The 23,214-nt window shown below is 38.5% G+C and overlaps 1 pseudogene; it reads right to left on the bottom strand.

Moving 5' to 3' along the window:
- Nucleotides 1–1,962: 1,962 nt before the first annotated feature.
- On the bottom strand, nt 1,963–4,379 carry LOC107830360 (2-oxoglutarate-dependent dioxygenase 21, chloroplastic-like; annotated as a pseudogene).
- Nucleotides 4,380–23,214: the final 18,835 nt, after the last annotated feature.

Genomic DNA, 23,214 nt, shown 5'->3' with positions numbered 1-23,214 from the left:
ACTCCCTTAGTAGCTTCTACTTCCAGTACTAGTGTTGTTTCCCAAGTAGTGGGAAACAAACAATCTAGCTCAATCTTTATACAACAGATGCCGTGTATGCATCCAAGACTCTAAACTTATGTAAATATTTGTTATATTATAATATTGCCTATCTTTCCAACCAAAAAAAAGTATTCCCAATAGAAACAGTCCACCAAACCCCCACCCACCCCAAACACGGTTATTTTACAAAGATCCTTCCTATAAACTCTGTTTCTCACCTAAGAAATCAGAATTCAGAAGGGACGCCAAAGGAGGAGAGGCTAAAAGCAAGGGACCAGAAGCTTAAATTAAGGTAGAGCCTGTCAAGCTTAATCTTAGTTCAATCATTTTGAATTTCTTCAGTAATTGGTTTCTTGCGTTTCTTTCTTCTTTCATTTCGGACAAAATAGGAACGAATCATTATATTTTTTTTGTAATTATTTGGATATATAATTTGGTTTAATCAATTGTAAATCATTAAATTTCACCAGAATTTTTTTTTTGGGGCATCTAATTAAAATGAAACAAGTTACTCACTTGGCGTATGCTTTAATGCGTGAATTTTGCGTATTGTACAAATGGATGTTTAAAAGGATTTCTTTAAATACTCCATAAAATTTATTCACATCTGTTGTGTACATCAAATAAATGAATGATTGTTTTGTATAGATTTTTTCATTTAATCATAATTAAGTACTCCATGCGTTTCAATTCAAACGACACATTTTTCCTTATTAGTCGGTTCAAAAAAGAATGACACATTTCTATAATTGAAAATAATTTAACTTTTAAACTTTTCATTTAACTCATTTCACAAAAGTTTTTATAACCAAACAAATGTTACTTAAGTTTTTAAGACCACAAGTTTCAAAAGTCCCTTTCTTTTCTCTCTTAAATTCCGTATAAAGTTAAACAATCTCATCTAAATTAATTAAAACGAAGGAAGGGAGTAGCATATATTCGAAGCTTGTCAGCACTAAACCTTGGTAAGTAGATGTGGCTTGGAGTAAATATTGGAAGCCGTCAATATTTTTAACCGAGAGTTATCAAATTATTGCACCGAGCAGACCGGCCTACATATGACCCGTTCACAAAAGTTGCGCTTAACTACAAATTTTATTGGCAGTTATCTAGATGAAAAGCTTGGCGCTATCTGAAATGCCATATACACTAGCTCCGCCCCCGCTCCGTAAGGAGTAGGCATGTCGAAACAAACTTTTTTGTAAGATGGGTGACTGCATACTGATAGAACTCCATGGCATTAATTTTCTGAAGACTGGGCATTCACATTTCACAGTCTTATGTACTTAGGAGATTTGGTCTATGTTTCCCTCCTTTTTGTACTCATTCTCTTATATGGTATACATGATAGCGGTTAAGTCAAACCCCCAACACTTCGCATTCAAACTTGGGTGATGGCTTGAAATCTTAAAAAAAGGAAAAAGCATAAGAAAATTATCTATGCGAAAAAGCTAATCAATACATTGAATATATACTAAAATCTGCTCTATGTTGAAAAACATGACAAGTTATCAGCTTAATTGGGAAAAGTGTGACTGCATATTTTTATGCATAATTCAGTAATTAACTATTATGTGAAAATAATCAAATTTAGTTCAACAAATTGCAGCATGCACCCTCCCAGAAAATTTCTATCTTTGCTAATCAGATAATGTTAATTAAGTTTGAAGGAGCTTGAGTGCAGTGACGGAAGCAAAATATTTATCAACGGGATTCAAAAAATAAAAAAAGTAAACACACAAGAAAGTTATTTGTAATCAATATACATTTTTTATATATATATATATATATATATATATATATATATATATATATATATATATATAAAAATTAACCTAGTATCAATTAGGATTTTTGGTGACTGAACCCCCTTGTGCCCACCTAGATTCACCCGTGCTTGTGTGCATATGCGTTTGACTGATTAACTTGCGACGAATGTTTTGTCAAATGCAAAAGTTACTTTCTTCCCACATATAACTACTATGAGAACCAATAGTATTAAATTTGTTTAACTGCAAATTTTTTACTTTAGATAAAATACACAGGAAGATGTCTACTGGAAACATGCCCGTGTATGTAACAAGCAAAATAATAAAGATTAAAAACTAGACATCATGCTGTGGTCCCAAATAAGTTGGGTAGTACCAATTAAAATTAAAAATAAAAATAAAATGTCTTAAAAGCTCTTTATTTTCCTACGGGCCTATAAATCTCTGACCAGACTAAAAGACTACTAGAAAATATAGAACCTAATGATCTTCTTCTTTAACATTACATAGACCAAAATAATCTTCATGGATTTATTTTTAGTTTGTCTATGTAATTTTTTTGCGTGATATCTTCTCCAGAAAGATGGTCAAGGAAATCACTGAAGCTTCCTTCTCTATAGGACAACATATTTTTTGTCGACAAGCGCAGGTGCGGGTCCAATTTTTTTCTCTAAAGCAAGACTATGGATGCTGGCAATTGAAATACGCTGCTTCTCTGAATTAACTATTAGTCTGTGAACAATACTTTTGTACATACCATTGCTCAATACTTCCAATTGATCTCCCAAGTTTACAATGAGGGCTCCTTCAACGACTGGAACAGAATGCCAGTTTTCATTTTTGTCCATTATTTGCATCCCTGGATGATTCTGAAGAATGATGGTTAAAAAACCGAAATCTGTGTGTGGTCGCAGGCCAAGTGTCAAATCTGGTTCTGGACATGTAGGATAGGAGTTAATGACCATGACCTGAGACAAAGGTTGATTATATTCATGATTTAGTTTTTATGGATTCAAGGTACTGATTTCTTTGAAAATATGCATGGCTTCGAAATATTATACTCCCCCGATTTTCGTGAATCTTTTCGTTTTTCATGATTTAAAGTTCAAAGTATGTAAATTTTAACCAACATTTTTTTATCATATTGACATGAGGGAATAGTAACTTCGTATAATTTATAAATATTTAAATTTTAACTTTAAAATATATAGTTAATCTAATCCAATTTAGTATCAAAATTAGTGAAGCGGACTTTCGAAAAGCTAAAGTTCACATAAATTGAAACGGAAGGAGTATTTAATCCATTTGTTTCATCTTTTTTTTTGTGCCTATAATAATCATGTCATTAAGAATAAAATAAAAAGTTCAAAATTAAATTATTTGACATAAATTCTTTTTAAATCGGGTAAAAAGGAAAAAAAAAATCGTTGCTTAATTATGCATGCGCCACTGACCTGAGAGCCTTGAGCAATTTCTTCATGCAAGTAATTTGGGTCTAATCCTAAGCTCTCGAGTACGACTTCCATTAACTGTTGGTGTAACTTTTGTACTTCCCTTGCATAGTCTCCCATTTTCTTCCTGCGTGAAAAAACTACTTTAACCACTTGAAAGAAAACATTGTAACTCTAGCCAAAAAAATTGTTAAAGAAATGAAAAAGCATTAAGGCGTAATTACTTACTTGTAAGATGTTGGATTTGATGGCCACAAGTCGATAAAAGATGAAATTGGATTTGAATAGTGCTTGAGGAAGTCTCTCCAAAAGTAGGCTTTGTCTTTGGATTGATTCATGCTTGTACCATATCTTACCGGTGTGTGAACATTTGTGGAGTAGAGATTCATTTTCTCCTCATTTGGTAAATCGAAGAACTCAGTTGCAACATCCAGGGCATCTTTCATGACTGACTGTGGGATTCCATGATTAACTACCTGAAAAGAGAGCATAACCTAACGTTTTATTACGCATGCCTTCTGCTAATACCTTACGTCCATATTTAATAGCAGAAGCAATTTCGATTTTCTTTCCTATTAAACCAGGTATATATTAGCTAAAATCATTGACGTTGGCAATTCTTTTTCTTCTTCGTAACCAAAGATTTTATTAATGTGAAAGAATTAACCAAAATTGGGTGGAAAGTTGAAATTTTGCACGAGATATATAAAATTGTAGTGCGAGACTTTGGACATGATTTATGTTCAAAGGTGCTGCTAAGTCAATGTCGAATCCTCTAAATCTCTAATATATCCGACACCGGTTGCGACATTTCGTGGAAGATCGAAGCAACATAAGTACATGACAAAATTATGGAGTACTACCTTGAAGAAACCAAGGTCCTTACAAGCTAGCAATACTTGTTCTATTATCTGAGGTCGAAGAAGGGAAAGATCCACAGTTGGCAAAAATGTATAAGGACAGAGGTCTAAGGTGTCATCAGGACGTTGGGGTGGTGGAAGGACATAACGTTTAGGAATAAAAGTATGTCCAGTTTCAGTTAGTGTTGTGGCACTGGTAAATGAACTACTATTTGATGAAACTGAGCTCTCTCCTAATTTTACTTTCTCCATTTTCTCTCTTATGTTGTTCTCTCAGATATGGGCTGCTCGATCCCTATTTATAAGCACAACATTTGAAGTTTATTTTGTGTAGACATGCAAACAAAATTTGTAGTAACACGTGCTGAGACCTTGACTATAAGTGATGTAATGTGTCTTGGCCGGTAGCCGGTTTATTCGCAAGTAAAGAGACATACTATGTATTTGATTACTTAGGGGTCGTTTGGTAGTGCGTACAAGAATAATGCGGAATAAGGTGTATTAGTAATGCATGGGTTAGTAATGCAAATATTAGTTATGCAGGTATTAAAATTATAATGCATCGCATAATTTTTAAGAAAAATAGTTGTTTACAAAAATGCTCTCAATATTCTCTATCTTTAAGGGACTTTAACGATAATTTTGTCTTTAATCATACTAATGCATGCATTAATAGTCTTGGTATTTCTAATGACATGGTTTTCTATGCATTACTTATACATAGGATAATACCAAGTATGATGTATAACTAATACAAATATTAATTATACATAGGTTGAAAAAATGTACCAAACAAAATACTAATAATACATAGAGCTAATGATTGCATTATTTTTTTCTAATACCTCCTGCGAAACGACCCTTAAGGTTTTTGAGCACTGCATTGTATTTTTAAAAAGAAAAAATTGGCACTTGTAATATTAAATATATCACTAATTACGTCACATTTTGTGTCACATCAAATGAGACAATAGGAGTACTAATGTTTCTATTTCACTTTATGATCTACTTTTCCTATTTGGGGTATCAAAAAAGTTCTTGTTTGATTATTATTTTTTAATATTTTAAATTGTTAATTATTGTACTCGTGAAACATAATTTACACCAAACATTACTCTCTAAGTTTTATTTTATATGATAGTATTTAACTAGACATGATGTTTAAAAAGAAAAGAAAGACTTTTACCCCCGAATAGCAAAGTATATTTAGAAGTTGTGATCACATACCATCTAACTATCTGTCATGGAGCAAAATAAAATATTTAAAATTAAAAAAATTAAAATATAAAAAATTTTACAGTATTTTTATCGTAACATGCTAATAAGGAAAAATTACACACTATTCCCTCCGTTCCAATTTATGTGAACCTGATTGACTGGGCACAGAGTTTAAGAAAAATGAATACTTTTAGAATTTGTGGTCCTAAACAAGTCAAAAAGGGGTCCAGAGTATTTGTGTGGTTATAAAAGCTTCTCAGTAATAGTAGAATTGTTAGTTTAAACTAAATTGTTACCAAATTTAGAAAGGGATCATTCTTTTTGGAACGGACCAAAAAGGAAATAAGTTCGTATAAACTGGAACAAAGGTAATACTCCCTCTGTTCCAGTTTATGTGAACCTATTTCCTTTTTAGTCCGTTCCAAAAAAAATGAACCCTTTCTAAATTTGGTAATAATTTAGCTTAAAGTTACAACTCTACCCTTAATGAGAAGCTTTTATAACCACACAAATACTCTGGGCCCCATTTGAACTTGTTTAGGACCACAAATTATAAAAGTATTCATTTTTTTCTTAAACTCCGTGCCCAGTCAAACAGGTTCACATAAATTGGAACGAAGGGAGTATTATATATCATGAAGCTGATGAAATAAATAGTTTGAGTTGAAAAATATTACTCCTTACCTATAAAATACTGGTGTGATAGTTGAAGATTGTTCGAGATGTGACTTGAATAGGTATTAGTACAAGGGGGTCAAAAATAATACATATATATTTATATTAAATGTAGATTATTTCATTAAAATAAAATAAAAATGTTAAAACTTAATTATTTTTAAAATATATAAACGTTAATTTTGAAAGACTAATAAAGATCACATAAATTGAAAAAAGAAAAAGAAAGAATAGTATATATTGTTGGTGTGAAGGTAGAAGATTCTAGGGGTGTGCATTCGATTTATCGATTCGATTTTGACCATTATCGATAATTACTTATCGATTATCGATTTGTACATATGCTTATCGTTATCGTTTCAATAAGGTTTCGACTTTTCGATTTCGATTTATCGATTTTTGGGGCTTATCGATTCGATTATCGATTACACCAATAAGAAATTTTGCGGGATTCCCCGGAAAGTATATCGCTATAAACACGCCTAACTAATATGGACAAAAAGAAGCTAAAATAAGACAAACACCGTTTATAGCATAAAAATTGTGTCAACGAGCACATGCAACGAAACTAAAGTAAGGGATCAAATGTATGTCACCAACACTCCAACGGTATATAAAAAAAAAATACATCATCACGGTTAATTCTATTTTCCATTAATTTGAACTTCATTCCCTTGAGCTTTAAATATGATCATTCCTTAAATGTGGTAGATGAAATAATAGGGTTAGGGACTTAGGGTAAAGGAAAGGGTATTATAGAATAAGGGTTAAATAAAAAAAAATAGTATATCTTATCGGTTTATCGATAAACCGATAACCGAAGAAGACAAAATCGAAATCGAAATCGATAACTCGATAAGGAAAATTTTAAAATCGAAATCGATAAACTGATAACAAATAATCGATTCGATTTATCGATAAACCGATTCGAATGCACACCCCCAGATATTCCAGATGTAACCGGAGAGACTGAAATCAGCTGTTGAGCTGGATATGTAAAGCGAAAGCTCGCCTGGAGAAGTGATCCATATTATACACGTGGAGCTTTTGAACATATCTTTAAACAAGAAATATCTTGATTTTTTAATTTGTCGTGTGATTCGATTTTGGAATTATTTGAATTTACGTTTTATTGTCTTAGGATGGACCGAGCTCGTGAATATTAAAGAGGAGAAAATACATTAACAAAACTCGTAGCCCGTAGGTGGGATTGCGACCCACTTTGCAAGCATTGGGTTTAGGATGGTATACGGTTAAAATTGGGGAGTTCGACTTTGGGGCTACTATGACGCTCCACGCCTGATCTCGAGCGGCCCGAAGCAGAACATGAGGTATGACCTCAAGGTGTGTCCCTCGAGGGAGCATATCGAAGGCTCACTATGGTTGATCTCGGAGCATTACAATCGATGATCGTCATGGAAAGGCGGAAAAACTCCCAAATACACATTGTTAGAGCTGACCAGGTATGCAAGAATAGTACAAATTCGTACTAAGCCATTATATAGATGTACCAATGGCATTTCCTCGATTATGATTAGACATGTTCTATGTTGGGATTCCCCCCTCCTATATAAAGGGGACCCTTGTCATTTTGTAACACAGATGAATATTATATACAATAGAACATTCTCTGCTTTTCTTGCCTAAACATACTCAACAATTACTCCACGAATTTATTGCATTGTTCTTCATTTATTACTTCTCATTTATTGTGTTCATTCATTGTTCTTCATTTATTGCTCATCATCAACCTTTAAAGGCTGCCCTCGAGGTTCCATATTGGTGAGGTCGAGGCCCTCAATCTTGTGACCACATTGGTTTGCTTATCATTTCTTGTTCATTAACACTTAGCATTATTCACATTAACAACTAGAATTAAGATAAATCACGTATTTTTAGAACCACAAAGCAAATATAATAGTTAATATCATTTTCAAGGTAAACAATTTGGCGCCCACCGTGGGGCTAAAAATAAAAGTGATTGTTTTGGTGCTAGTTTTCTAATAACACACGTTATTTTTCACACTTTTTCTTGTCAACGATTCTTTGATTTCAGGCTTGATCATGTCTAGCGCACAAAATGCACCTCTTTACGACAGTGAGGGACTTGGAGAAAATAGCGGCATAGGGCTCAATGTACCACCTGTAAACCCTAAGGGAGTGCCAAACGAGGAGCCAGTTGATATCAACTCCCACAATGCTCTAAACACGGAAGCAGGCGCAGACCCCGCAAGGGATGGACGTAGGGAAGCCCAGGCTGGAGGCCAAGAAGCACGAGGAATGGAAGAAGGAGAAGTCAGGCTCTAAGGAATATTCGAGATGTTGCAAGGCTCAGCAAGTCGCCATCGCTCAACTTCAAAGTCAGAACAGAACCCCTAACACCACCAAACCAGTAAACGTCCAGCACGAACCAGTGCTAGAAAGATCCGATGAAAGCGGCTCGGGGACTGACCCCTCAAACGTGAAAATGCTCGAGGAATTGACTAAAAGAATCGAGTCAGTAGAAAAGAAGATAGAGTCTAACGACAAAAAAATGGAGACTTATAACTCGAGGGTTGATCAGATCCGGGGCGCACCCCCGATTCTCAAGGGTGTAGATTCAAAGAAGTTCGTACAGAGACCATTCCCATCATGTGCGGCTCCGAAGCCTATCCCGAAGAAATTCAGAATGTCCGATGTCCTGAAGTATAACGGGACTATGGACCCCAATAACCACATTACCGCTTATACTTATGTTGTAAAAAGGAATGACTTAAAGGATGACGATATTGAATCCGTCTTGCTGAAGAAATTTGGAGAAACACTATCAAAGGGAGCCATGATGTGGTATCACAACCTACCCCCGAACTCAATGGATTCGTTCACCATGTTGGCAGATTCTTTTGTGAAGGCACATGCCGGTGCCATTAAGGTTGCTACAAGGAAGTCCAACGTCTTCAAGATCAAACAAAGGGAGAACGAGGATATGAGGGAATTTGTATCTCGCTTCCAGATAGAGCGAATGGAATTATTGCCGGTCTCCGATGATTGGGCAGTGTAGGCCTTCACTCAAGGCTTGAACGAGCGAAGCTCGATAGCTTCGAAGTAGCTAAAGCAGAACTTGGTTGAGTATCCCGCCATGACTTGGGCAGATGTACACAACATATATCAATCGAAGATCAGGGTTGAAGATGACCAATTGGGATCCCCCTCTGGCTCAGTATATCCAAGCAGGCTCCTAGCAAAGGAACCAAGGGAGTCGAAATCAGACAAAGAAAGGTATCAGCTGTACTTCAAGGAATGAAGAGACACCTCGAGGCGGAATATACCTCAAAATGATCGAAGAGTAGATCAAGGCCAAAATTCCTGGAAACTTATGAGCAAAACCAGGTTTTATAGGCATTCGAGGCCAATGGAAGAACCCCGATTGTTGAAATACAACTTCGACATCGATGTCTTAGACATTGTATCAGCCATGGGTAAAATCAGGGATACATGATGGCCAAAGCCCGTACAGTTAGATCCTTCCCGAAGGAACCCCAACTTGATGTGTGAATACCATGTCATTCACGGTCATAGGACCGATGATTGTAGACAACTCTGAGAGGAGGGGCCCGGCTGATCAACAAAAGGCACCTTCAAGAATTCCTCAGTGATCGAGCCAAGAACCACTTTCAAGAAAGAGAGGCGAATGGAAAGAATGGACTAGAAAAACCTTAGTACATCATTCACATGATCGTTGGAGGAACCGACGTCCCGTAGGGACCCATATTCAAACGGACCAAACTGTCCATCGCAACGAAAAAGCAAACTCAGAGCTATATACCCGAGGACACCCTTACATTTAGAGAAGAAGACATCGAGGCCTTGTCCCAACCACATAATGATCCATTGATAATTTCTTTTCTTTTGAATAATGTTCAAACTAAACGAGTGCTCATGGATCCAGGTAGCTCGGCCAACATAATCAGGTCGAAGGTGGTGGAGTAGCTCGGACTGCTCGATTAGATCGTGCCCAGCTTTCGAGTCCTCAATGGGTTCAACATGGCAAGTGAGACAACGAAAGGGGAGATCATCCTCCCGGTCAATGTGGCCGGTACAATCCAAGATACCAAGTTTCATATCATCGAAGGTGACATAAGGTACAATGCCCTACTTGGAAGGCTGTGGATACACAACATGAGGGCGGTACCATCAACTGTTCATTGGATGATGAAGTTCCCAACAAAATATGGTATAAAAATGGTGTACGAGGAACAACATGCAGCAAAGGAGATGCTCGCGGTAAACAATATGGCACCAACATCAACTCTCCCCGGCCAGGACGAGCCAAGAAACAGGCTGGCCCCTGAGGAATAGGTAGTCTGTGAGCATTCGAACGAAGATGATGAAGAAGACTTCCTCGCTCCTCGGACCTTTGTTGCTCCCGAGGAGTCGGATGAAACAAAATCAACGGTCGAAGAACTTGAATAGGTCATCTTGATCGAGCACCCTCCAGATCGAAAGGTATACCTGGGAACGGAATTAACCACCGAACTCAGGAAAAAACTCATCCAATTTATTATTAACAACATTGATTGCTTTGCTTGGTCCCATTTAGAAATGACTGGGATCCCGCCAGAAATAACCACCCATCGGCTAAGTGTCGATCCCATTTTCAAACCAGTGAAGCAAAAGAGCAGGCCTCAATCCGAGGTAAAACATGCGTTCATGAAAGACGAGGTAACAAAACTCCTCAAAATAGGATCAATTAGGGAGGTAAAATACCCCGAATGGTTGGCTAATGTAGTAGTGGTTCCCAAAAGGGGAAATAAATTAAGAATGTGCGTGGATTATAAAGACGTGAATAAAGCATGCCCCAAAGACTCATTCCCATTGTCTAACATCAATCGCCTGATCGATGTCACAGCCGGCCATGAGATCCTCACTTTTCTCGATTCCTACTCCAGGTATAATCAAATTCAAATGAACCTAGAGGATAGGGAAAAGATATCGTTCATCACGAAGTATGGTATATATTGTTATAATGTGATGCCCTTCGAGCTAAAAAAATGCAGGAGCTACATACCAACGCCTAGTTAATAAGATGTTTGAACATCAAATAGGCCAATCTATGGAAGTTTACATTGATGATATGCTAGTTAAGTCCCTACGCGTACAGGACCATTTGACTCATTTGCAGGAAATATTCGATATCCTTAGAAGCTACAACATGAAGCTCAACCCCGAGATATGTGCCTTCGGAGTAGGATTGGGCAAATTTTTAGGCTTCATGGCGTCGAATAGGGGGATCGAGATCAACCCCGACAAAATCAAAGCCATTGAAGAGATTATAGTAGTGAACAATGTGAAAGTCGTACAACGGCTGACTGGGCGGATAGATGCCTTAGGCCAGTTCATCTCGAGATCGTCAAATCGAAGTCATCATTTCTTCTCCTTGCTCAAAAAGAAATATAGCTTTGAGTTGACTCCAGAATGCCAACATGCTTTAGAGGAATTAAAGCGGTATCTCTCGAGCCCACCTTTGCCCCACACTCCAAAGGAAGATGAAACGTTGTACCTATATCTAGCCGTATCCGAAAAGCGGTAAGCGGTGTGTTGGTTCGGGGAGAACAAGGTACACAATTCCCTGTTTATTACGTAAGTCAGACTCTAGGAGATGCTTAAACCAGGTACCCACACTTAGAAAAATTAGCTCTTGCATTAATAAGTGCATCTCGAAAATTAAAAGCTTATTTTAAATGCCATCGTATATGTGTTTGAACGACATACCCTCTTTGAAACATCTTGCACAAACCTGAATTATCGGGTAGATTGGCCAAATTGGCCATCGAGCTTGGAGGATATGATATCGAGTACCAACCCCGGATGGCTATCAAGCCCCAATTTTGGCAGACTTTGTGGCTGACTTTACGCTAGCCCTCGTGCTAGAGGTAGAGAAAGAACTCATGCTATGAACGGGCAGGTCATCGGGAGTATGGACCCTTTTCACTGACGGTGCCTCGAGTATGAAAGGGTTCGGACTTGGGAACGTTCTAAAACCGCCTACGGACGGCATGATTAGGCAATCCATAAAAAGTCTGAGGTTATTAATAACGAGGCCGAGTATGAGGCTATGATTGCAGGTCTCGAACTGGCCAAGAGCCTAGGAGCATAAGTCGTTGAAGCAAAATGTGACTCCCTTCTGGTAGTCAACCAAGTAAATGGGAGCTTCGAGGTTCGAGAATACAGGAGGCAAAGATTCTTAAACAAACTTCAGGTCATATTGCATCGCTTCAAAGAATGGACTCTGGTCCACATTCCTCGAGATCAGAACAGCGAGGCCGATACACTCGCGAACCTGGGGTCGTCCGTCGAAGAAAATGACATACTCCCAGGGGCTGTTGTACAATTATCCAAGTAAGTGATTGAATAAGGCCACGCCGAGGTAAACTCAAAAAATCTAACATGGGATTTGAAGAATAAATACATCGACTATTTGAGAAACGGAAAGCTGCCCACATACCCAAAAGAATCGAGGGCCCTTCGAGCCAAAGTAGCTCGATTTTCACTCAACGAGAATGGAACACTATACAGAAGGACCTTCGACGGACCTCTAGCAGTATGCTTGGGACCAGGGGACACCGATTATGTACTTCGGGAAATCCACGAGGGCACTTGTGGAAATCATTCCGGCGTCGATTCTTTGGTTCGAAAGGTGATCAGAGGAGGCTATTATTGGGATAACATGAAAAAGGACACCAAGGAATTCATTCGAAGGTGTGACAGATGCCAAAGGTTCGCACCAATGATTCACCAACCCAATGAACAGTTGCATTCAGTCTTATCACCATGGCCGTTCATGAAATGGGGGATGGACATCATCGGTCCCCTACCAGCGACACTAGGTAAAGCTAGATTTATTATGTTTATGACTGAGTATTTCTCGAAATGGGTGGAAGCACAGGCCTTCAAGAATATAAGAGAAAAAGAAGTCATTGAATTCATCTAGGACCATATCATATGCCGATTTAGGATCCCCTCCGAGATTACATGTGATAATGGGAAACTGTTCATAGGCAGCAAGGTGATGAAATTTCTCGAAGATCATAAAATCAAGAGGATCCTATCAACACCCTATCACTCATGTGCAAATGGACAAGCCAAGTCGACGAACAAGACCATCATCAAAAACTTGAAAAAAAGGTGAGAAAATGCAAAGGGAAAATGGAGAGAGGTATTGCCCGAAGTACTATGGGCATACCAAGCAACTTCGAAGTCAAGCACATGAGAGACACCATTCTCTTTGGTATATGGGTCCGAGGCCTTGATACCAGTCGAGATCGGAGAGCCAAGCGCCAGATTTCGTCATGCTACCGATGACTTAAACAGTGAAGCCATAACTACCACCCTCGAGCTACTAGATGAAAAGCGAGAGGCTGCACTAGTCCGAATGGCCGCCCAAAAATAGAGGGCTGAGAGGTATTATAACAGGAGAACAAACCTTTGATATTTCGGAGTCGGGTACTTAGTCCTAAGAAAAGTCACCCTCAACACTTGAAACCCAAACGAAGGAAATCTAGGCCCAAGTTGGGAAGGACCGTACCGCGTCGTCGGAGTAGTAGGCAAAGGGTCCTACAAACTTGGCACCATTGAAGGCCAGCAACTTCCAAGCAACTAGAACAAATCGATGCTCAAACGCTATTATTGCTAAGGTATAACCTTCTCCCTTTTCGTTTTATGTCTCCTACTAATTTCTTGCAGGCATTCGAACTTGGGGACTATTTACAAAGCCTCAAGGCTATCTTTATTTTGAGTTCGAGCGAACGCTCACTCGACTATTAACCCCAAGGGCTACCCGAGTTCGAGCAAGTTCTCACTCGGGGACTATTTATAAAGCCTCACGGCTATCTTTGTTTCGAGTTCGATCAAATGCTCACTCGACTATTAATCCCAAGGGCTACCCGAGTTCGAGCAAGTTCTCACTCGAGGACTATTTATAAATCCTCAGGTCATCTTTGTTTCGAGTTCGATCAAACGCTCACTCGACTATTAAGCCCAAGGGCTACCCAAGTTCGAGCAAGTTCTCACTCGAGGGCTATTAATAGGCTAGCTTTATTTCAAGAGTCGAGACCCAACTCTCACTCAACACGGACTCAGAAGTCCCGGTGACCTAAGTTCGCATCAAATCAATCTAAGCTTAGCCCGAGGGATAACAAAAGACTTCAAGAAGCATCATATTAATCAACTAAAAATCTAAGGGTTTATTAAGTTCCGGGTCCAATATTCGGACTAATTGTTAGAGTCATACACTTGGACTTTTTACAAACGAAGGTAAAATAAAGAAATTCTTATATTATTAAGAGATGTTTACAAAGCCCACGAGGGGCCCTTACACAGAAATGGAGAAGCAAAAAACAACAGCCAAAGGCCTAATTTACTTTCGAGGGTATATCCTCAAGATCAACATCTTCGAGAACCTCTTCCTCAAGGACTCCATTTCGATCTTTAAAGCGGCGTTTTCGAGAACCTCCTCCGAAATGTCAATAGATGAAGAAAAGGATATATCCTATCAAAGAGCAAAAGCTTTTAACAAGCGAAAAAAATTTATGGCCAGATGAAAAACTTGGAGAGTATGGATCTCGTCAGCACTGCTATTGTGAAGCCACTTCTTGAGACATTGTACTGATGTGGGATGTAAAAGGTAGTAGATTGTGCCACCTCACTTCATGGAAAGAAAAGGGAATGAAGCGCCACACCAGGTTGAAGTTAAGAGAGATGGGCAGCGGTATAAGGGACACATATCTTCTGATACGAAAAGAATTTGGTGCCCTTCTCTCATTATTTCGGACCAACAACAACAACAACAACAATTTAGTATAATCCCGCTCAATGAGAAAAATCTTTGAAAAAGAGCCATGGCATAACTGACAAAGTTGCTACAGTATGACCTTTTGATCACCGGTTTGAACCATAAAAATAGAAGTTTGGAGGAGGATGTAGAGAAGGGAAAGGGCTAAAGGCTATTGAAGAAAGAATGAATGAAGTTTTGGTTCAAGCAATCCCCCATTTATAGAGAGACAATGGCGTAACCGATGGTGCAATTAATGTTTTTGGCGAAACAGATCAACGACGCAATCAATGTTGGGGAAATGGAACAACGACGCAATCAATGCTTTTGGGAAAATGGATCGACGGTACAATCAATGCTTTTGGGAAAATGGACCGGCAGTATATTCAATGCTTCTAGGGAGACGAACCGATGAGACTTGTCGATCGCTCCGAACGCTTACGTCACGAGCATGATGTCATCACAAGAGGCTCGAGAAAATCGAAATCAAAGTTGTTTCATATCATTCTATTCTAAGAAACGCGATGACTATCTGTATACGGTCAAAATTGGGGAGTTCGGCTTTGGGACTACTATGGTGCTCCACGCACGACCTCGAGAGGCCCGAAGCAGAACGTGAGGTATGACCCCGAGGTGTGTCCCTCGAGGAGCATATCGAAGGCTTATTATGGTCGATCTCGGAGCAGTACAATCGATGATCATCATGAAAAGGCGGGAAAACTCCCAAATATACGTTGTTAGAGCTGACCAGGTCTGCAAGATTAGTACAAATCCGTACTAAGCCATTATATAGTTGTACCAATGGCATTTCCTCGATTATGATTAGACATGTACTGTGTTGGCATTCCCCCTCCTATATAAAGGGGACCCTTGTTATTTTATAGCAAAAATGAATATTGGATACAATAGAACATTCTCTACTTTTCTTGCCTAAACATATTCAACAATTACTCCACGAATTTATTGCATTATTCTTCATTTATTACTTCTCATTTATTATGTTCATTCATTGCACTTCATTTATTGCTCATCATCAACCTTTAAAGGCTGCCCTCGAGGTTCCATATTGCTGAGCTCGAGGCCCTCAGTCTTCTAACCACATTGCTTTGCTTATCATTTCTTATTCATTAATCCTTATCATTATTCACATTAACAACTAATATTAAGATAAATTACGTATTTTTAGAACCACAAATCAAATATAATTGTTAATACCATTTTCAAGTTAAACAAGAATTTCAGTTATATGTATAGACATTAGGTAAACTCAATCGAGAACTAGGATCTCATATGAGGCATTCAATTTCAAGAAAGATCCAGAATAGAGCCATTTTTCTTTATAAGAACTTTTTCATAAAACTAGTTTTTATCGGGCACAGGTAACCCTTAAACTATTGCAAATATTAGACAGGGAAAAACAATACTATAAGAAAAATTCTTTATAAGAGGCTGATGATGCGGATTGTTGGATTATATAATACAGTGAAAATAATTTTAGTATCAAATTCACGTATAAATTAAATAATTAATAGATATGCAGTTTATTTGAGTTATTTCTTGAATCTTAAAACAATCTTGTCGGTCTCCAGTTACCCCAAATAATATGGAAAGAGTGAATTTGGGGTTGGCGAAATTTCCGAAAAAACGACACCAAAAAAATGGCCAGCTCTTATGGAGGAAACACCCATGTATTTATAGCCACGCTTTTAGGGTAAAAGCCATTTTCAAAACCTGTTGGTTTTTTTTTCACCCAGGAAAGATTTTCTATCATTTAGGCACAATGGGGGCCGCATGATTTAATTAAGAAGGCTTCCTATTATGGAATTAATTTCGAATTTTAAAATTAATATCTACTATAATAAATTAAGAATTATTCCACTAAAAATTCGTAATTGTACTCCTTAGTTCAATTTTGAATTTTTTCATAAAACCTTATTTAGCTCCTTATGGTAAGGTTCAGATACTAATCAATCAAATTAAATTACTGACAATTTTAATTTATTGATTACTTCCTTTAGGATTTCGCTTAACTTATTTCATGTGTCAGATACAAAATTTACCGTTCGGGTTTACACATAAAAACTCATAAGCTTTGATAAAGGAGAATCATCAATCTCAAAACTGAGACATGAATTCTATCAACTAATTATTATTTTATCAATGCATATCATTATTGTCCAATTTATCAGGCTTATTAACCAACAAAAGAATCTCGCTTTTTAATAAATTAAAATAATAAATGATACACACAATTAATGATAATTATATCAAGATTAAGAATATAAGTATATTGAATGGACTAGAGAATTATTTTATTAAGTCGGTATAAAATGTTTATCTCTACTTGATCCGTTCAATACATACAAAATGTACTAGCACAAGAAGTTGAAATTAAACCATTTTCATAATCAGGATAAATGATATTTAATCTTGTGCAAATTAATAGATTGTGAACATAAACTTTATATGTTATAAGAACCAATGATTTAATCTTTCGTGTATAAGCTTAACTTTTTACACTAAATCATCTACTATATAAGTAAAGAAAACACAGACAAATATATGATATTTAAAATAAAACTTTATTGAATTGAATAAATAAATAAAAAAAATAAATGTTCCACAAAGAATACTATAACAAAACGCTTGGTTTATAATATACCCTGACAATCTCCCACTTAGACTAAAGAGAATGATGTTTCCCCCATACTGGATTTCGACGTTTTACAGAACGCCCAAAGGACCTCGGGCAGTATTTATCTCAATTTTCCTTTAGCGTTGGTCAACCTTTTCTTTAGATTTTTAATGATGATCTTGTTTGTTGATTCAGCTTGTCTGTTCCCGCTAGGATGATATGGCATTGGTAAGATCCTTTTTCTTTGACTTTTTTGAAGGCTTCTGCTTCAACTCACTTAGAAAAATAATCAGTAATAAACAAAATGAATTTAGCTTTACCTGGGGCAGATGGGAGAGGGCCGACGATGTCCATTCCCCTTTCATGAATGACCATGGGGATAAGACCGAATGGAGCTACTCTCCGGGTTGGTGAATCATCAGCACATACCTTTGGCATTAGTCGCATTTTCGAACAAACTCTTTTGTATCTTTTTCCATATCGGCCCAATAGTATCCGACCTTGATGACTTTGTGAACCAATAACCCGACACCTGAATGATTTCTGCAAGTGCCCTCATGAATTTCCCATAGAACGTAGTCGGTGTCTCCTGGTCCCAAACATATCTCCGACGGTCCATCGAACATTCTCCTATACAGTGTTCCATCCTCGGCTAATGTGAATTGTGCGATTCGTGCGTAGAGTCCTCGATTCCTTAGGATCCAATGGAAGCTTCCTGTTCTTTAGGTATTTGATATACTTATTCTTCCAATCCTTGGTTAGACTTGTGGAGTTCATTTTGGTATGTCCTTCTTCAATTACTAACCTCGAAAGTTGTACAACAGTCCCCGAGCTAAGTTCGTCGTCTTCGATCGATGACTCTAATTTTGCAAGGGCATCGTCCAACAACTCGACCAGTCGTTTTGCTTTCTAGAACCTTATTCTCTTAAATAAGACTCCCCATACTTTCTTTTACTGGTTTATGACTTGCGGGGATGGTTAGTTCAAGATTTGGAAGAGTTCAGGTTGAAATCAGAACACTTGGTTCCTTAAGGTTGGCTTAAAAGGCCAAGTTTGACTTCGGTCAACATTTAGAGTAAACAACCTCGGAATCGGGATTTGAAGATACCAATAGGTTAGTATGATGATTTCGGACTTGGGCGTATGTTCGAATTGGGTTTTGGATAACACGGGATCGTTTTGGCGCATAATAGTGAAAGTTGGTCCTTTGAGGATTTTAGAAGTTCTTTAAATTTTGGTTTGGAGCGGATTTTCATGATATCGAGGTCCAAACAGAATTCTAAGACTGGGACTAGTTCCGTAATGTCATTTAAGACTTGCATGCAAAATTTGGTGTCATTCCGAGTAGTTTAAGTACGTTTCGGCGCATTGGAAGTAAATTGAAGAACTTGAAATTCTTAAGTTTGATTCAATTGATTTTGGGATGTGATTCTTAGTTTTAATGTTGTTTCGGGTGCTCCGAGAGTTCGAGCGAGTCTGTTTTATGATTCCAAACTTGTTGGTATGTTTGGGCAGGGCCCCGAGGGCCCCAAGTGTCAATTGGACGAGGCTCAGACCGAGTTGGAAACTTTGAGCAAGAGCTGAAGCTTCCCAGATCTATCATAATCGCACCTGCGCTTGGCCAGCCGCAGGTGCGAGCCAAGTCTCGCAGAAGCGGCCTAGGAAGGGCAACCCAGTTCCCGCAGGTGCGGCCCATCATCCCCCGAAGCGAAAACCCTTCCGCATATGCGATGCCAGCTGGCCCATTGTAGTTCCGCAGAAGTGGACTTTTGTCCGCAGAAGCGAGGGCGCAGATGCAGCCCTATGACCGTAGGTGCGGAAATTGTTGGAGGCGATGGACTTCATTTAATACGGGACTTAGGCATTTTTGAGCTCATTCATTTCATTTTGGGGCGATTCTTGGAGCTCCTAGAGAGGGTATTTAACGTAACACTTTGAAGTAAGTAATTCCTACACAATGTGAGTCAAATACATAGTTTATGAGTGGATTATAACATGTAAATTGTTAGAAATCATGGGTTTAGGTGAAAACCTAAGGTTTTTTTTTATAAAAAAATGAGATTTTACCACGAAAATGATTATGAAACTTGGTGAAAATCATATATTTATGTTCCTAATGTTATGGGTGATAACTTTCATAAAATATTTCTGGAATCTGGGTATGTGGGCCCGAGGGTGAATTTTAGAAACCTTATATTTAGGGTTGGATAATCAATTAAATAGTTAGAATACAAACTTTTGAACATGTATTGATTAGTTTTTACGCTATTTGAATAGTTTTGGATTGTTCAGCTCCGATTTGAAGGTTTGAGCGCATTCTTGAATTTGGGAGTAGGCTTTGAGACGGGTAAGTCTCTTTTTTAACCTTGTAATAGGGAATTTACCCCATAGGTGAACTTAATTAAAATGTGTTGTTATTTGTGGGGGGCTACGTACGCACGAGGTGACGAGAGTCCGTATGTAGCTACTATTCCTGCTTATGTCCAGGTAGTTTTACGCTCAAATCATGCCTTGTTGATATTGGATTGATTTATGTTTATTGTTTGCCTTGAGATGGAGCGAGATTGAGCTTGCTTAGTAAATGTTTTGAAAGGAGTTGAAATTGAAGAAAAAGTTGGGATCTTAAAAGCTTTCAGTTGGACTTCGTATTTTGAAAAGAATGGAAGAATACTATAATAACTTAAGAAATCTACGTGTGAACGCGTCGCAAGTATGATCCGTGAGCAGGGTAATTCCTTAAATTTATATTTGACCGCATCACATGTATGATTCTCGAGTGGGGTACTAGATAAATCTATGGTTTGCGTTGTTCGACCCTCGGTAGTGCACAATTTACATTTATATTGGATGGGGCCAAACGTCCTCGGTGGAATTTGTATGTGATAATGGAACTTGAAACCCTTCTTTTTATAACTTGTATAACTACACTGTTTGATAGATCATTTGTTTTAAATGAAGGAAGTGTTTTGGGTTCTTAAACATGATAAAAGAATTGTTCTGTTATTTCTTGTTCTAAACTTTGTTGTTATCTCTATGTATCATGCTTAACTGGAAATTTCATATTATTATATTGTTGGCCCTTAGTAAGTGTTGGAGTTTACCTCTCGTTACTACTTCTTCAAGGTTAGACTAGATACCTACTGGGTATATATTTTTATGTACTCAGGCTACACTTCTATACTTAATTGTACAGGATTTGAGGCAGGTGCATCTAGTCACCAGTCTAGCATGCAGATTTGATCCACATCTCGAGACTTCACGGTGAGCTGCCTTCTGAGACGTTCTGCAACATCTAGAGTATTCTTTATGTTGTATTTTTCCTATCTATTTCCTCTCAGATAGTAGGCTAGGTTCTCTTGTATATTCTACGGGATTGCCCACATACTTGCGACACCAAGTCTTGGCACACACTAATAGACTTATGATTTTGGATTAGTTTACATCATTACTATGTGTACTCATTTGCTTTGCTTCCATTTAATTGTGTTCCATTTGCAAAGTTTCTAAATTTTTTAATAGATGAGAAAGTAACATCCACTTAGTAATTTATTTCAACAGGAAACTAGTAGTTTGATCAGTGTTGGCTTGCCTAACAGCGGTGTTGGGCGCCATGACGGCCTGAAATGGAAATTGGGTTGTGACATATCGGATTTGCTATTTTGTTCTCAAGGTACGTGATGTAGGGTCCATTATTTAAATCGATGTAGAGACACCTGTAGTTTGTCCAAGTACCTCTGCATTCAATCTTCTCGAACCTCGAAAGTTCCGTTGACTTAATTTACCACAAGTTGGGAGTCACACTTGGCCTCGATAACCTCTGCTCCCAAGCTCTTAGATAGCTCGAGACCTGCAATCATGGCCTCATAATCGGCCTCATTGTTAGTTAATTTTGAAGTTTTGATAGACTATCTAATTGTATTACCTGTGGGCGGCTTCAAACCGATGCCTAGTCTGGACCCCTTCACGTTCGAAACACCATCTGTGAAGAGGGTCCACACCCCCGATTATGAACTCGATTTTAATAATAGTTCCTTTTCGACCTCGGGTACGAGGGCTAGCGTGAAGTCGGCCACGAAGTCTGCCAAGATTTGAGACTTGATGGCTATTCGGGGTTGATACTCGATAACGTACCCACTGATCTCGACAGTCTATTTGGCCAACCGACCCGAGACTTTGGGCTTCTGCAATTTTGTTAGGCTCTTTTGATTCTTCGATTTACTGGTTCATCAAGTTTTTAATTGAGTTTACAGTGATTTTTATCGAGCTCTTTGGATTCACTGATCTACTGCGCAATCGAAATTTTGGCTTGATTTTGCTAATCGTCGGAAGCTATGTCAGGTCCACTAGATTGATTTTCTTGATCAGATTGTATTTGTGCTTGTTATATGCATACTTTTACTATATTTTAAATAATTGAGTAGATTGTGCTGGTTTCGATTTTGATATTGTTCTACTCCCTTTCTTTTGCTCTACAATCTGTGAAATCCTGATGTTAGTATCTTAGTTTTCTTATTCTCCTTTCTTGGTACATTTTATATTATTGGGGCTATACTAGTGGTAGCGGTGATAGCTCCTTCTGGTTTTTGGGTCGTGGTATTTTCTGTATTTTCAGGAATTCTCGGAGCATCGGAGACAAGTTGGGCACACGAGCACTGGCAAAGGACAGCAACCTGGGCGAGTGTCAGCAAAGGGCGGTAGGAAGTGGTGCATGAGCGTACAACTGCATCGAGTACAGCAAATCAGCCACAGGTTTTGTTATCGGGAGTTGGTACCTCCTGTTTTACTGTTTCCCTTTTGGTGTTAGCTAAATTACTGTTACTTTACTTCGCAATAGTTAAACCTTTCAACTAGGATACTAGTTACCACTTGTTTCCTTCTAGTTTGATTTGCGTACGTTGTGCACTAGCGAGTCTTCTCTAGATTGTTGTAGGTGTAGTGGCTGTAGTCTGGGATGATAGAATAAGGGCATGTCCTCGGGTGGGGCAGAGTGTGGGGCTGGGGTTAGGGGGTGGGTCGGGTAGCAGGGGAGGTAGAGGGGGCAAGGGAGCCTATAGGTTGAGAATCGGGTCATGGAACATAGGTTCACTAACGAGTAAATCCATAGAGTTGGCGAAAATCCTGCAGAAGAGGAAGATTGATATAGCGTGTGTCCAGGAGACTAGGTGGGTCGGATCGAGGGTGAAAAACGTGGATGGGTATAAGTTGTGGTACTCTGGTGTCCTGAGGGGTAAGAATGGAGTGAGTATCCTGGTAGATAGTCATCTTAGAGAGTCCGTGGTAGAGGTCAGGCGGGTGAATGATAGACTAATGACTATTAAGTTGGTGGTGGGTGAGGGTACTTTAAATATTGTTAGTGCGTACGCACCGCAAGCATGCTTGGATGAGGATATTAAGAGGCGCTTTTGGGAGGGGTTGGATGAGATTGTTCGTAGTATACCGCCTTCTGAGAGGTTATTCATAGGAGGAGATTTCAATGGTCATATTGGGTCATCTGCAGGTGGGTACACTGAGGTGCATGGCGGCTTTGGTTTCGGAGAGCGGAAAGGAGGGGGCATTGCGCTGTTGGACTTTGCCAATGCTTTCGATCTAGTCATTGCGAACTCAAGTTTTACGAAGCGGGATGAACATTTGGTTATTTACCAAAGTTCGGTGGCGAAGACTCAGATTGACTATCTCCTCCTCAGGAGATGCGATAGAAGGTTGTGCGAGGACTGCAAGGTTATCCCAGGTGAGACCCTCTCAACGCAGCATAGGC

Source organism: Nicotiana tabacum, chromosome 1, assembly GCF_000715075.1.
Source record: "Nicotiana tabacum cultivar K326 chromosome 1, ASM71507v2, whole genome shotgun sequence".
In the NCBI taxonomy this organism is placed as follows: Eukaryota; Viridiplantae; Streptophyta; class Magnoliopsida; order Solanales; family Solanaceae; genus Nicotiana; species Nicotiana tabacum.
Note: the sequence above shows the minus strand (reverse complement) of the source record. Positions and strands in the feature narration are given on the sequence as shown.